The sequence below is a fragment of the Temnothorax americanus genome, unplaced genomic scaffold (assembly GCF_048541705.1).
Source record: "Temnothorax americanus isolate GAGA-0224 unplaced genomic scaffold, ASM4854170v1 Scaffold19, whole genome shotgun sequence".
Taxonomy (NCBI): Eukaryota; Metazoa; Arthropoda; class Insecta; order Hymenoptera; family Formicidae; genus Temnothorax; species Temnothorax americanus.
In genome coordinates, this window is record NW_027509329.1 from 4,033,835 (window position 1) to 4,048,979 (window position 15,145).

At 41.0% G+C, this 15,145-nt stretch overlaps 1 long non-coding RNA gene across 1 annotated transcript in view; it reads left to right on the top strand.

Annotated features, from left to right (window-relative positions):
• The window catches only part of LOC143896632 (uncharacterized), a 62,849-nt gene that overhangs the window by 36,173 nt on the left and 11,531 nt on the right, over positions 1-15,145 (top strand). The window lies entirely within an intron of this gene.

Below are 15,145 nucleotides of genomic sequence, written 5' to 3' on the forward strand. Positions count from 1 at the left end.
TGCTACTAAAACTTTCTCACTTTGAAAAAGTTCATTCATAGATGTTATTTTGGGCAATATCCATTCCAAAAAAAAATAATACAATTTTATAAAGGGATCGTTTGACGCTCTAAATATTTGTTCTGCTGCAATTAATCTTTCTTGGAACCATTTCTCATTAAAAAATAAAATTAATGCAGGCCATTGTTCGATCATTCTTCTTACCACTGCCGTTAAGGACAACCATCGTGTCTGAGATGGATGAAGTAGTTTGTGTACTTCTACATCGCAAAATTTCTGAAACTGTTGATATTCGCTCATTCTTTTTGAACAATTCTGGAAAATAAAATTATTAACAATTAGTTGAATAATTAAATGTAAGAATAAAAAATGTAAAGAATAAAAAATGCTTACTTATAAAAAAAATTATATGTATTTCTGGCTAAATCTTCACAAGTACAAGGAAGTTTTTTTTGCATGCTTTATTGGCACATAATGCAAACGAATGGCATATACATGGCATTACTATTATTCCAGGACATTGTTCTTTAAATCGACTAGCAACTGAGTTGTGTTTACCCATAATTGTGTTACAACCATCAGATCCAAAACCTATTATATTATCTAACGGGATATTTCGATTCTCAAATGCCAAAATAATTATTTTAGATAAATTTTTTGCTGTAGATTTGGTTGAAAACTTATGAACTTCTAATAGCTCAAAAAAAGAACTTACAATTCGTTCTGTATTGCTATTATAATATCTTACTACTAATATGCACATCGTTTTATTAGTAGAGATATCAGTTGTTTCATCGACTAATATGCTAAACTTAACTGATTTTAAATACTCAACTCTGTTGTTTTTTCATATTCTCCAATAACATTTGTAACTATTGAAGTAGCTTTTGTTCTTTTTAATTGCATATTTTTAGCAATTTTCAAGTCCTTGAAAGCCTTTTTGAATATTTCTCCCAAATGTTCTATTGATAGAAAAGAATGATTATGAGTTGCAAAATAGGCACAAATTAAAACTTCCGCTTCTTTTGTTTGCAATTGTAAAGTGTCTGTGTTAAAGAATTTCTCCACGACACTCTTTTTTACACTATCTTTGGTTTTTACTCTTTCTCTGTGTTTTACACTTTCCTTGTGGTTTTTTATCACAGTTAACTCTGCAGTAAATTCCACGTTGCACAATATGCAATAACATTTATATAAATTGTTCTTGATGGGACGTAACCAAAATTTAAATTCATCTTTACGCAATCATTCTTCCCGAAATTTTTGTGGTCGGTGTTTCTTCTTGCCTGGTTTCTTAATTTTAACCCCTTTCTTTGGAGGAGTATTTTCAGAATCGGAATATTCGGAATCGGAATTATCATCAAACTCTTCAGTTGCTTCAGCCATCTTTATGCGCACAATGTTCTTCTGCTGACCGCATCAAATAAATCTCCTTTCTCTTTTTAACATAAAAACGAAACGAGTTAGTTGTGCATTATTTTGGCATCCATCTTGTACTGTTACTACGTTTACGCGAGCGTAAATCACGAAGAATTTTCTCCTTTATTCCGCTAGCCTAGCAATCGTGACCAGTCGCTCGTTTTCGCTCGTTTCCTCTCCTTTTAATCCATTGGGTCAAAAGAGAGAAAACGAGCGAAAACGAGCGACTGCTCACGATTGCTAGGCTAGCGGAGTATCGGCTGAACGTACCCATTCTGATCCCAGGAATTCCACCGCACTGAAATATTTACCTTTTTTTCTCTCCACATGAGCTCGGGCCGTGCCACGCAAATCGATGGACGCAATTCGATGATTTCGAATTTCGATTCGACGTCGCACTCGATGTCCGTTTCAGGTTCAACGTGTCGCGAAAAACGGCGAAATGTAAGGAGAAGATTATCACATGCGACGAGATTGCATCCACGATGAAATTGCACGATAAATGCAATTCGAAATGGCCAATCGACAAACAGTGTTCTCCTTCTCAAGTCTCACGTATCCACACACGTATCCGTAGCGAGTAGCGAGTGACGAGTAGCCAGAGTAGCCTGCACTCTGCACTGGCCACACGTAGCGACGTAGCAACCATTCTCTACACCTGAACTGACTGCAGAGTGCAGACCATTCTCAGTAGCAGTCGAACGTAAAAACGTGATTGGTTCTTACTTTTAGAAACAATCAATCAACGCAGTGTTGATAATAGACGAGACTCAACAGTTGTGTCTGCTGAACGCGGCCATTGCCACCGATATTAACTCAAGAAATTAAAAAAATAAGTAGGGGAGAGTGGGCACCCTTGAACCACGTTTTTTCAAATCACATTAAAAATGATTTTTAATAACTTTATTATAATATAAATGAGACTATTCGATGTTTAATATAATAAACTTTGTTTGTAAATGATTTAAGAAGTAAATTTTCAGAAATATTTTGCAAAAATAATGATATTTCGAAATGCTGCGTTTTTCACAGTGGACCAAAAGCGTGGGGTCGATTGAGCCATAGCGTAGAGTACACTGTGACATGTAATGTAAAAGGTAGGGTATTCTGTGACACATAGAAGAGATCTAATTGAAAACTGAAAACAAAGCCTCACAGCGACTCGATTACATGTGATCTGTAACTAAAAGGTGAAAAAAAGAGAAAATAAGCGTAGTTTTGTAAGCGTGGCACAGAGGATCCCATCAACCTGCGTCACATTGGACCCCACTGAACATTGGTATTATTTATCATAAATATTTCAGATACAAAACAATTAAACGTTTTTGTACGCACTTTGGTATTGAACCTAGATCCCGACGAACGTCTTATGGATTTTTTTTTAACTGTAGAATCCTTAGAAATTCATACATATCAAAAAGTTATGACAAGTAAAAATTTACTCTGCAAGGCTCCAATTACATATCTGCCTTTAACTAAGGTATATATGCTTATTTCGACATAATTTTTTGATGGAAGTTATATGTTTTGAAAACGAAAGTTTTCATACCCACCGTCACTATTTTGCAGAACGTTAATACAGAAAACTCGCACTGTCACATTGGACCCCGTGGCTCAAGGGAGCCCACTCTCCCCTACAAATATACCCTAAATTATTGCATTTTTAGTGTACGATGTACGATAGTTACTTACTATCGTACATCGTACATGTAGTGAAATTATAGTACGAGTACGATAATTATCGTACGGTTGGCAAAAGAGGCGAGGCGCGCGCGGCGGGCGCGCGGCGCGCGCGGCCGCGGGAGGCGGCCTCCTCTTTTGCTTTTTGGCAGAGCTTTGAATACTGTTGTTGATACGCGTGCAGGGGCACGACTACATAGTTTCCATCCGGACGAGACATAAAGAGTCATAATCGAGATGTATAAAATAATTTTTATTTCCCGGATTATAATCGCAAAGAGTTAGCATAAAATTAAAAAAATATCGTCATTTATATGTGTTTTAAATTCTTGAATAAAAGTATAACATGGACTGTTATTGAAAATAAAAGTCAGTTGTCCAAGTAAACGATATTTTCGATTCTCTACTTAATTTCTTCCCACTTTATAATCACGTGAACAACGGCACTCATTACAAACTTTTTAATTGCTTTTCATTGTCAGAATGCAACTCGGTCTGGGTGCAAGCGAGCGTCACCGCGATTTTAAACAAGAGAGGGCCAACTTATTAGCTTCAAGGTTCACAATTTTACGGATTTATGTAACTTGGTTGGGATTCAATTGCAAACGCGTTACATAAGTGCGCTTTAGCGGGGAGCTTAGACGAGGGTTAAATGGGACGCTTAACGCACGGCGTCAGGAACGTAATGGCGTGTGTAGTAATAGTAGAAACGGATTTGGCCACACGGCCACGATGATATATTCGTTTCATTAGCCGAGCTTAGTGTCCCAAAGTATACCCTACACTCGCAATCCTCCCGTCAAAGAAGATCTGCCTGTATTTACGGGGAAGTGCCCAATCTTCCGCAAACAGTACATTCCTGAAAAAATTTATTGATCGCCCTTGCTAAGGATCACATCATGAAAGAAAAAAAGGAAATCTCAAGAATTATCGCGTCAATTTGCATTTTATAGGTAATTGGAAGTATCCTCTTGCTTTCCGCGTAATCGAAAGTACCTCGCAGTGCGAGGAGAGACTTTACAGGCAGACGCACGCTAAATGAGAACAGATTGAAGGATTAGGATACACATTCGTTCTGGTGCCCTTGTCACGATTAGAGAACGCGATCAATTACGCTTAATTACAGAAATTACATTACGGGATTTTGTGCGAGCTCCAAGAACGTCATGCGAACACGTGATCGCGAGGTATGTAAATGCGCAAGGTTCTTGCGCGGCCTTAAATCGCAACGATCGAGTTTGCATGCGTTGATCTTAAAACAATTATCGGACAATAGAGTGAAAGATTTATTTCGGAAGCTCACCAGTTTCCAAAATGAGATAACAGAAATTGAAAACGAGTTAGGTGTGGATTCGCGCTACGAGGGGGGAAACAATAGTCATTTAACATTCCTGCCTTAAAGATTTACGACGATTAATTATTCGGATCGTATTAAGACGCGTAGCTCGTTTATCTGTCTATCGACTTTATCTATGGCGTATTCCGAAATTACACGGTATTCTCGAATTAACACGACTGCGTTTTAGCGAGATATCGTCTAAGGATTTAAGATAATTGTCAAGACGTCATCAATCATACTGCGAAGTTATAAAGTTAAATTAAATCAAGAAATTTCTCATTATCCATCTGTAAATAAGTTTTTTTTAGATTTAAGTAAGAGGCTCAACGTTTATTAAATCATTTAGATCTCAGTTCTTTTTCTCAAAGGATTCTTATCAAAGCATCAAATAATAGTACTAAAATAAAATTTTATGACATTCATGTACGTCTTTCACTAAAAAATAACGACTTTCCTTTCCATATAAGCGATGCAATACTTCTGACCGGTATTGTACATTTCTCGTAGCCAAAATCTAACGAATTTAGAGTTCCACGTACTTTAATACTAGGGCCTGAATGTTATATCTACTATTTTGACGCATCACTCGGATTTGGACAAACCGTTTATTTACAGCCAACATTAATCTAGTGAACAATCGCGTCGTGATTTGTGAAGAAGTCCTATCCCGACGCTATTCAGTCCGATCCCGAGGCTCGAGGATCGCGGTAAGCTGTTTCTACCCTTTGTCGTGTTATCCGGAAACTACGGACTCGCGCGCGGATTATCCGAAGAAGGTTCTCTCGTCCCTCAGGTTGGATGGGGTCGACCGCAGGTTTACGTCAGATTGAGACGAGCCGGAGTGAGTCGCGGACGCGAACACGCGGAGGCGCACCAACTGCGGGAGGGAGAAGGGAAAGACGAGAGAGCGGAAAAGCCGCGGAAACGGCGACGCGGAAGTGGAAAAGCTTCCACTGGGAGAAGGGACAGGGCAAAAACAGGCAAGCGGAAGACAAATAAAGCGAAGTGACGGGAGGGGGGGTTGACGATGTGGAGGAGGAAGAAAGAAGAGGATCGGATGAAACGTGGAAGCGAGACTGCGCGAGCATTAGGGAAATTGAAACGGTTTTCTTTATCTTTCAAAGTCCTAGGCTAGAGATAAGGGCTCGCGACAGAGAGCTAGAACATACGTCTCGCCTTTGACGGCGGTCAACGGTCTCTCCTTTTATCTTTCCGGTAGACATGTCTCGCACGTGTAGCGTCAATTTCTCGTAAATACACGTATACGTATATGAAAAGCTTCGCATTTTTCTTTTTAATCGTAATCGACATATGCTTAGCAGCATCGAGCGCAAAATGAGATTGCGAGCGTATCGAGAGTGGAAGTAAGTGAATTAATAACCTCTGATAGATAATTAGTATTCTGTAGAATTTCATGGGGGATAATGATAAATACCAGCGTGATATATTGACGATCCCGGCTATTATAGTTATTTAAACGGTGTGTAATTCACATTAATATTATATCATTACATACTGAAGTGTTTGATTCGCGCTGGAATTGTAATCTAATTGTGTGCATTGTATAGCGCATATCAAAATTTCAATGTGAAATTACATTCCTCTCTCAGACAGTCACTCATAATTTTCCTACATTATTCATAATTATCGTACATTTTAATAACTATATTTTCAAGCGTACAACTCAGAGTATAAAACTCGCGCACTTATATTATATAATTTCTACTTTATTACATTTTAATCGCAGCGTATTCAATCTCGCGAAAATACGCTTTACGCCTTATCGAAATCATTACATTCTTCTTCACTGATATATATTTTTATTAATCAAGGATACCTCGCGATAGCTGTTCTCGGTTAAATTTTATTATGGGAGCCCAAGAGATCCTACACTGCAGATCCTGAACACTCTCGCCGTTTCTGGCAACGTATAACGTTCGGCACAGTGAGTCACATGGAATCTACTCGCGCGAGCCGTGAATATGGCCGCGCAGCGCATTCCCACACACGTTCGTAATCTCACGCGCACACACACGCACACGAATATATAGCCTCTATCTCGGTATTTACGATACCACTGGAGCACGCACGTGCGTATGATGTACGGACCTCGGTAAATCTCGCAACAGCCAGCGCGCACCCCTTCCGGTGTCTCTCTGGCTCCGAAGGGTTGGCGCGCGCGGGGGAGCTCCGGCATCGCGGCGAGAGCGTCACATTGGAGTATTGGACCTACCTATCTACCCCGCTTTTGGTATTCATGCTGACAGGTCGCCTTTATTGACTGTGGATAAACCGCGCGAGAGCGACTGCCGTCCGGGGCGTCCGGATAGCCGTGCGTGTCTCGTCTCGATAGGCGCGCATACACGTGTGTATGTGTGCGTGTGCATGTGTGAGAAACACGCGCGCACCGCAAGCGCGCGCAGGACGAATGGCGCGCGGCGGTGAGGCGAGGAGAAGAGAAGAGCATCATCGGTGTATAGTAGGCAGAAGCCGCGCGGTGGCCGCATTCGTATGCCGGCGGCACGTTTGGCAAATACGTGAAGGGCTTTGGTTTTCCTCCGCGAGAATCAAACGATGCGATGCTGTCGTATTCCGAGCTCGCCGACCACCGGCTTCTTCAGCCGCCCCTCCCCCCCTCCTGCCGCCGCTCCATAATTTGATCTTTAATATGGGCAACCAGCCACAAATCATTACTAAACCTCGAATATTTTTTTCTGCAATGCGGTAAAAAAAATATTTCTTCTCGACAGCTGTATTGTGTTAACAACGTTCAATATTTCAATTATCTATATATCATTTGCTCTGATTTACTTTATTCATGTTACCCGTGATTACACGACAGCATTTAATTAGCAAAGTTAGGGTGACGATTCTACCAACTCTAATAAACTTTCGTGTCATAGTTTGTTATGTTGAATAATTGTATTTCTCATATTTCGAGAGAATATAACGGCATAGATTTATTTACTCTCTAAATCTTATAGACTTGTTTTGTTACTAATATAGTAGAGTGATTGCGATAGTCACTTCAAAAGAAAGGATTGTGCACTCTAATTTGAGTAATTGCGTGCACTCATAAGATAAGAGTGAATTTTTCACTCAAAATTTTAGAACTCCGATACGGTCTCTCTCTACTAAAGCTATAGTGACTCACTAAAGATCGACTGATAGATGACTCTGACAGAGTAAAAGTTTCCACTCAAAATTGTAGAGTGACATAATTCACTCCTATGAACACTGATCTACTACCCTCAAATAAAGTGCGATTTTATTCTTTCTTATAGAGTGACGAATCACTCAAAATGCTCAATTTTCACTTTTCGTTGCACTTGCATTTCACTCGTTTCGAGTGATATTTTACTCCTCGACTTTTAAAGAGTAAATAAATTGTACATTCTGTATGTGTAATGTGTATGTACGCAATTAGATTTCTTGATGCTTATATCATATAAGTCAAAGAATATAAAATTTGTAAGTGATTGCAAAGCACGTTTGCAAACAAACGTTGCAAAAATGTAAAGAACATGTTTCGCAGTAAAAGCAAGATTACTCATACGAAACGTGGGACGTACATACTTTCGCCCTTATTTTAAACTACACGCTTTGCTTCTACCCACTGTTAAAAGCATTTGCTTTTATGCATGTCAACCTGTATGCCTAGTCTGCAGGAAATAGTTATCCTAAATTGTGTAAATAAAAAAAAACATTTATCTATTTTTTTTAATCAAAAGACGCGCCATAAAATTAAAAAATGTAAAGTATAATATTGTCGCGACATGTTTACTATGCGGTTATACGCGCTTTATTTCGCGCGAACTGAAACTGTTTTGCCACGATCTTGGAGGTGTAGGAACGTGTTTCTACGCTAGAGCACCCGCGCTACGCGGCTCATAGATTTCACCTAAAGCGTAAGTTTCCGCTTTAAGCTCATTCTCAGTGGTTCTTGTGTGTAACCTATGCCTCTTCTGCGTGGGTGTCATCTCTCGATGTGTTGCGGGAGTTTGATATTACGGCTCAACTCTCTGAACACATATCTACACCCCCTTGCCTGGTCGTTGACCCATCGGCGTTTTCTGCTATCCGTGTCTCCGCGTTATTCCACGCCACCCGTTTCCATCGGCGTGGGCGTCGATCACGGATCATTGTACAATGATATTTTGGGCATGCAAATGTCAGTATATTCGGCCCATATCATGCACCGAATCGTTATTGCTGCCCAATTTTAGCTACGAAAGAGCATGAAAAACGCAAGTGGAAATTGATATAAATTGGATAAACTGTCGCGGATCAAGACGATTTGAACTTTTTGTCGTTAAGCGCACGTTTCAGTGCCGCGCGCAGTTTGAAAAATGTATTATTTTTTTGTACGTATTACACGTACGTAGTTTTTTTTCTTTTTTTTTTACAAAATTACATCGCGAGTGCATAAAACTGCGTTTGTATGACGCGTCAGGAGCGAGCAATTCTCGGCTTTAACGTATATATTAACGTTAAACATTTAAGCGGCGTCCTCCTGCCGTTGCAGTAATATAACGCGCGCATAAATTACAGCAGCGGGATTTAATACAGAAAGCGGATTAAGCAATTAAGGACAGAGAGTACGCCGCGTATAGCAATTTTAGCGAAGAAATCGCGCGTCGAGCGGCTTGATATAAATATTTATGTGTTTGTACCTTTTCTTCCACGCAGCGCGACCGGCTTTGTGCATAAATATTCATGCGCATAATGTGGGTCCCGATGTGCAGTTTGGCCAGTGTTTTAGATTTCGCGGGGAAACTGAAGGACGCGTTTCTAAATGACAGCTTCTGCATCCGCAAAGTTAATTACCGCTGTAATGTGCGTGAATTTTACGCCCCACGCGTCCCGTGCCACGCGAAAAAGACGTTATCGAGTATTCAGGAGTAAGTGAAAGCTACATTTGCGCGTGTACGCTATTTGTTAGCGCATAATTTGTCGGCTCTGAAAATTTTTATTAATAACCTCTTTTGAGATTATGTTTCTCCATTGCAAATATCTACCTTGCACCTCGCAAATGCGCGCGTAATTTTTTCCAACGTTGGTGTGTACGTAACACACGCTGCGCTGGGCACCGGGCCCACCGACATAATTAAGTGAAACGCCATGATTTTCGGCCAAAATAACATTTTAATGAGGCGTTTACTCCGCAACGCGTTCTCGCTTTGCATTCCCGGTCGGTGCATAATTGCGAGCTACACAAACTATCGACGGATACCGAATGCTGAAACGAGATTAAAACTAATTGCAATAGTGCTTTTATATAACGGATACATTTTCGCTGTGTGGGATACACAACGAACACACGAATCGCGCGCACCGCCTGCGCATGCATTAATTATAGTGGATTGGAAAATAGTCACATTAAAGTGCTCTTCGAGCAAATACACATCATGAATAACTTGTATGTGTGTAACATGTGTACAGAATAAATATGATTATTGGCTCTTACACCAAAATTGCAATACAATTATTACAAAGCAGCTTTTTTGTTCTTTCGATATCGAAGCACACGACTGTAAATTAAATTCCAGGATTGTTTGTGTAAAACGGAAATCGAAAATTTAATAAATATATTATTGCCCCCCGTTTCGTCTTCGTGTGTTAGAATATTGTTATTCAATAACAATACACATTAATGTAAATTATCGTCGATATACAAATACAATGAGAAAAAAGAGATAGGTTAGCGCAAGAGTATACATGTTTTCACTGCTGAGCAAATGTATCAAAAAGTAACGCAATATCCATGAATGTAAATTAAATGAAGCTAATGCCAAACACGTAGTGCCAATTATTTAACTGATTATATATTTCTATAATATAATTGAAACAAATGTATTAGCTAAACGTATCGCGTAGAGAGTATAATCGCGCGTTTCTCTCTCGCGCATATTATCCAATTCGCAAATAATTATCCAATTTTTTTTAGGCGATCCGTAACCCGTTAAATTACGCGTGCTCGGAATAGAGTCATTTAATCGGCGCAGCCCGCGTATCCGAAATCACCTAATTTTATATTATAATTGCAAACCGAGCTGACGCTAACGCCGCCGGACCGTGACGGACGGCCGTTTGAAATAATTAGGCCCCAATTACGTCGTATCGTATTCTCTAATTGAGACCGCCTGCACGTGTCGCGCGCGAAATGCCACGCGATGCCGGGCGCGTTGTTGGAAGCGATGTCGGCGGTTAGCGCGTTAAGTGGCTGCAATGAAATGTAAAATATGCTTGTTAACACGATAGCTCCCCTCCGGGGACTTAAAAACAGAACGGCGCGGAATAGAGAGACGACGCGCGCGCGCGTGAGGAAAAGGGAAACGAGAGGTAGTTTGTAAGCCCTTACGGGAGAGGAGGAAACGAAGGGAGGGAGAACGGACCTGCGAAAAGAACGGCGGCCGTTGGTGAAAAAGCGGGATGAAAGTATGCGAGGAGACGCCGCGCCAGTTTTATTAGAGAAGCCCGTGTACTCTCTCTCTTTTTTTCCTCTCTCTCTTATGTCTACATATGTATATGCATTTCTATGTAGATAGCGGATAAATCCTTCTCCCTCGCTCTTCTCTTTCTCTCCTCTATCGCGCGCAAAACGTTTATCGCGAAATTCAAGAGTCCCAGTATGTGTACGACTATACCCGTTTTCTGTGACTACTGTTTGCGAAAGTGCGTTTTGGCGGTATCAAGCGTGGTCGTACCTGCCTGCCTGTAATTGGATGCGGAAAGTTTCACGACTGGAGTACATTTTAAAAGCTAATTAATTTCTTGGAATAGCACATCGGTTATTATTGCAGAACGGTCCCCCGAAACATGGAATTTTACTCGGATAAATTAATGTTTCTTCGTTTCCATCGTAATTACTTTGAATTATGTATCTCTTCGGCGAAATAAAAATTATTCAATCTCTCTCTGTCCGCGAAAATCGTACAAAAGGAGTTAATTTAATCTTTAGTTATTACACAACTCGGGCCTCTATTAACTCATGAATATTTGTGATTACAGGATGTTTGGTCATGCATAAATCATACCGTTATTTAAATATTAAATAATTCTCTCTATAAATCATTATTAATGTATAAATATTAAATCATTGTGTAATCAAATTTTATTTCAACTAATTTAGATTCGGCGGTTATCTTATCGAAGACCAGGGAAGTATTTTCACGATAAAAATATAACCGATTAAAAATAACTACCGTAAAAGCTGTACAGGCCGAACGTCATATTACTAAAAATTTTAATGCGACAAAAACAAATACGCCACGTCGGTTGATTTCTGGACATTCCTCGGGTCCGCGCGCGTTATACACATACAACTGTTCTCACGCGCCGAATTTCTCATGAAACATCAGTTTCGTATGAGCGTTTCTTCTCGCGTACAGTATGCGAATAACAGCGAACGCTCGCCTACGAAAGTGCACGCCGGTGGTAATGTTCGTCGGTGGTGCTAACTGCCGCGCGCGATGTGAAATATGACCGGTCGTATCTCTCGTACGGCAGGCTCGTTTTACATGCAATTACGATTTGTATCGGGGTGTAATTTTCCTCCGGGGCGAACGAAAGATTGGCGCAATGGCTCTCTCCCTCTCTCTCTCTCTCTCTCTCTCTTTCTCTCTTTCTCTTCTCTCTGTTTCTCTCTTTCTCTCCGACTACCTCAGCAGTCTGCGCACGACATGCCCGCAGGAGTTACACAGGACAAAATGAAGGTCCTCGGCAAATTCGATTCCTACCCGTAAAAGCGCTCTCCCGCTCTCGCCTTCTCTCTTTCCCCTCGTCCTTTTGTCCTTTCGCGCCTTTCGCACGTTCCTCGATCTCGCGCGGCCCTTGACATTTCCCCACACATGTATACTACCTTTTTCTATTCACGCGCGCGCGCACGTAATTCACAGCCGTCACCTGCATCCTATTTTGCGGTAATTGGCGGCTACCTTTGTCTCCGCGAATGCCGATACACCAAGAACGGAAGAACGACGCGGAATCGATGGCGCTTCCGCTCCGCGGAGCTTATATCCTGTTAGGGATCGTGCGGCTATCGAGGTATTGATTTGACGGTTGCAGACGCGTTAAAAGCAGATTTACGCGAAAAGTCTGAACTGGTACGTCGACTGTTAAAGGTTCCACGCTTCGGAACACATCGTATATCCCGTAAGTATCTGTTCTTACCACGGAATGGAAACTTGCAGAATTCTCTTTGAAACGTATCGGAAACTAATATATAACTCTTCGGCGTGTGGAAGGGGGAGAGCCAATATTCTATCAATTATACCGAAAATTCGGAGAACGGAGATGTTAACTTGATAAAAGTCAATAAAACGAGAGGTAACGTCTTTCCCGCATTCGGGGGAATTCTCTTCCGCCTCTTCAATACGAGAGAATATCTAATAGAAGGGAAAGTCGCGCGGATCGACCGGCTAAAGAACGTTTGTGAGAATGCAAGTGGAATCGATCGATTGTTTACGGTAAGAGTTTGAAAGGGGATCAGGTAGACGCCTAACCAGACTTTCGTTCCGCATTATCTTTAACGAGTTACCGGAAAGTTTCTGTAAGAGAACCCCTGGGAACTCAAGTACGGCGAGAGGGGGGAGGGAGGGAAGGAAGAAGAGGTGACTCGGAAACGACGACGGAGAGAGGAGGGTGAGGGCGAAGGAACAGCGCGAGGAGCTTCCTGCAAAGAATATAAACAATGCGTTTTAATTAGAGCCCCTCGCCCCGATGAATGCACAATTGTTGCCCCCGGGGGGCTTTACACTACGCCCCGACGCCCCGACGCCCCGTCCTCCACGTTTCCTCCTCTGCTTCCGGTAGGTAACGCTGCGTGCCGTGTATATCAGATGCCCCTGACGTGGATAAAACTAATTTCTCCCTTTCGCCTCGGTGGGGGATGCGGTTCATTTTTGCTGCATACTAATAGCGCGGCTACGTATTACGGCAATATGCAATCTCTATTCAGCGAACGTTCAAGGAGAGTCACATAAATTGTAATATATTATAAAAAAGGTTGCTTATGATATAAATGTAATAATCCTAAATGGAATGTGAATAATAATTATTATTTGCGCCACCCGCAAAAGATAATTTGGCTTGTTGCTTAAATTATATTTGATACTAAAAATCTAATATACAGCGTGTTTCCGGACATTTGCTTAATATCAAACGAGAAATGTGGTTGCAACACGATGGTGCGCCACCTCATTTCAGTCTCCAAGTGCGCTAACACCTCACCTCACCAATATCTTCGGTGACAGGTGAATAGGAAGAAACGGGTCGCTTGTCTGGCTAGCGCGTTGGCCGGACTTGACGTGCCTTTGGGTTCTTTCTTATGGAGGCATGTTAAAAGTTTAGTGTACGCGATCCCTGTCGATACCCAAAATGAGCTTATCGATAAGATAATGAACGCATGTGATATGATATTATACTCCTAGAATTTTCCAGAGAGTGCGTCAGTCAATGCACCGTTATAGATGCAATGCTAATATTCAGGTTGTAGATCGCCATTTTGAACATTTGTTGTAATAAAATAATATAAAATAAAATAAAAAAACGTATGATTTTTTCTTATTCTAATTTAACCAGAAATCAAATAGTGTTCAACAAGACTAAAAACGATCGATGTCTATAGCGTCTTAAGGGGACATCACTAAATACGGGTTACTTAACAAAAATTGTTCAATTTACCGAGATCTAGCACCCTTTTAAGTTTGTCGCAAATGTCCGAAATACCCGCCTGCATGTTCAAATATAAAATATTATTTAAATTTATGAATATGTCTTTAAATATAATTGAACACAATTCTGCAATGCAGGACCAACTCCAAAATCTCATCTTTCCGCTAGAATCAATTTCGTGAAACAAGAAGAAATAAAGTTCTGGGCCAACGTTATTTCAAATATAATGACTGAACTATGGCCGGTATTCATAGTCAGTTCTTATAATATTTCAAGGTCGTCTTAAGTCTATTCCAAGGAATTTAATTTTATTATTCTAGCAAATTTAATTTTATTAAAAATGAGAGAGAGGGAACAAATCTTCTCTCCGTTACTTAAAATTTTATATAGTATAATGCTGCTTTTTTATACGTTTTGCTGAGCTGTATATGAGCGTTTCTCTCTCTCTCTCTCTCTCTCTCTCTCTCTCTCTCTCTCTCTCTCTCTCTCTCTCTCTCTCTCTCTCTGTTAAAGGGTATAGGAACGCGCGCCGCAACGAAATTCCGCAACAATCGACAGTAAACGTGTCTTTTACTCGAACACGTGACAATAATTCCGTCTGGGAGAATCGCAGATTTGTGTCCTCGTGCCGCCTTGGCGCCAGCACATGTATGCATGCGTGAGCCCCGAAGGTCTTAGAGCTGTAGCGTGCGACACACGTGACCGGCTTGCATAACGCAGCGCCTATTGTAATGCGCAATGCGAGGCGCAATGACAACGTCGTGTGTTAGCCTGGGTTCAATGATGACGGTGTTGTTTTGCGGCTGCCCGTTGCCGTCTCGGGTCTCGCTGGAATTTCGCGATAAGACAATAATTTATTCGAATTGAGGAGCGATTCGCGTCGCTCACGATCGCGAATCGCGACGATAAGGTGCAAATAATATCTGAATCATTCTGTCTGTTTAATATAAATATACATATTAAGATTTGATAAACTCTTCAACCCCTAATATCTACACGCACCGCGATAAAACTGTTCGGATTCTTTAACAT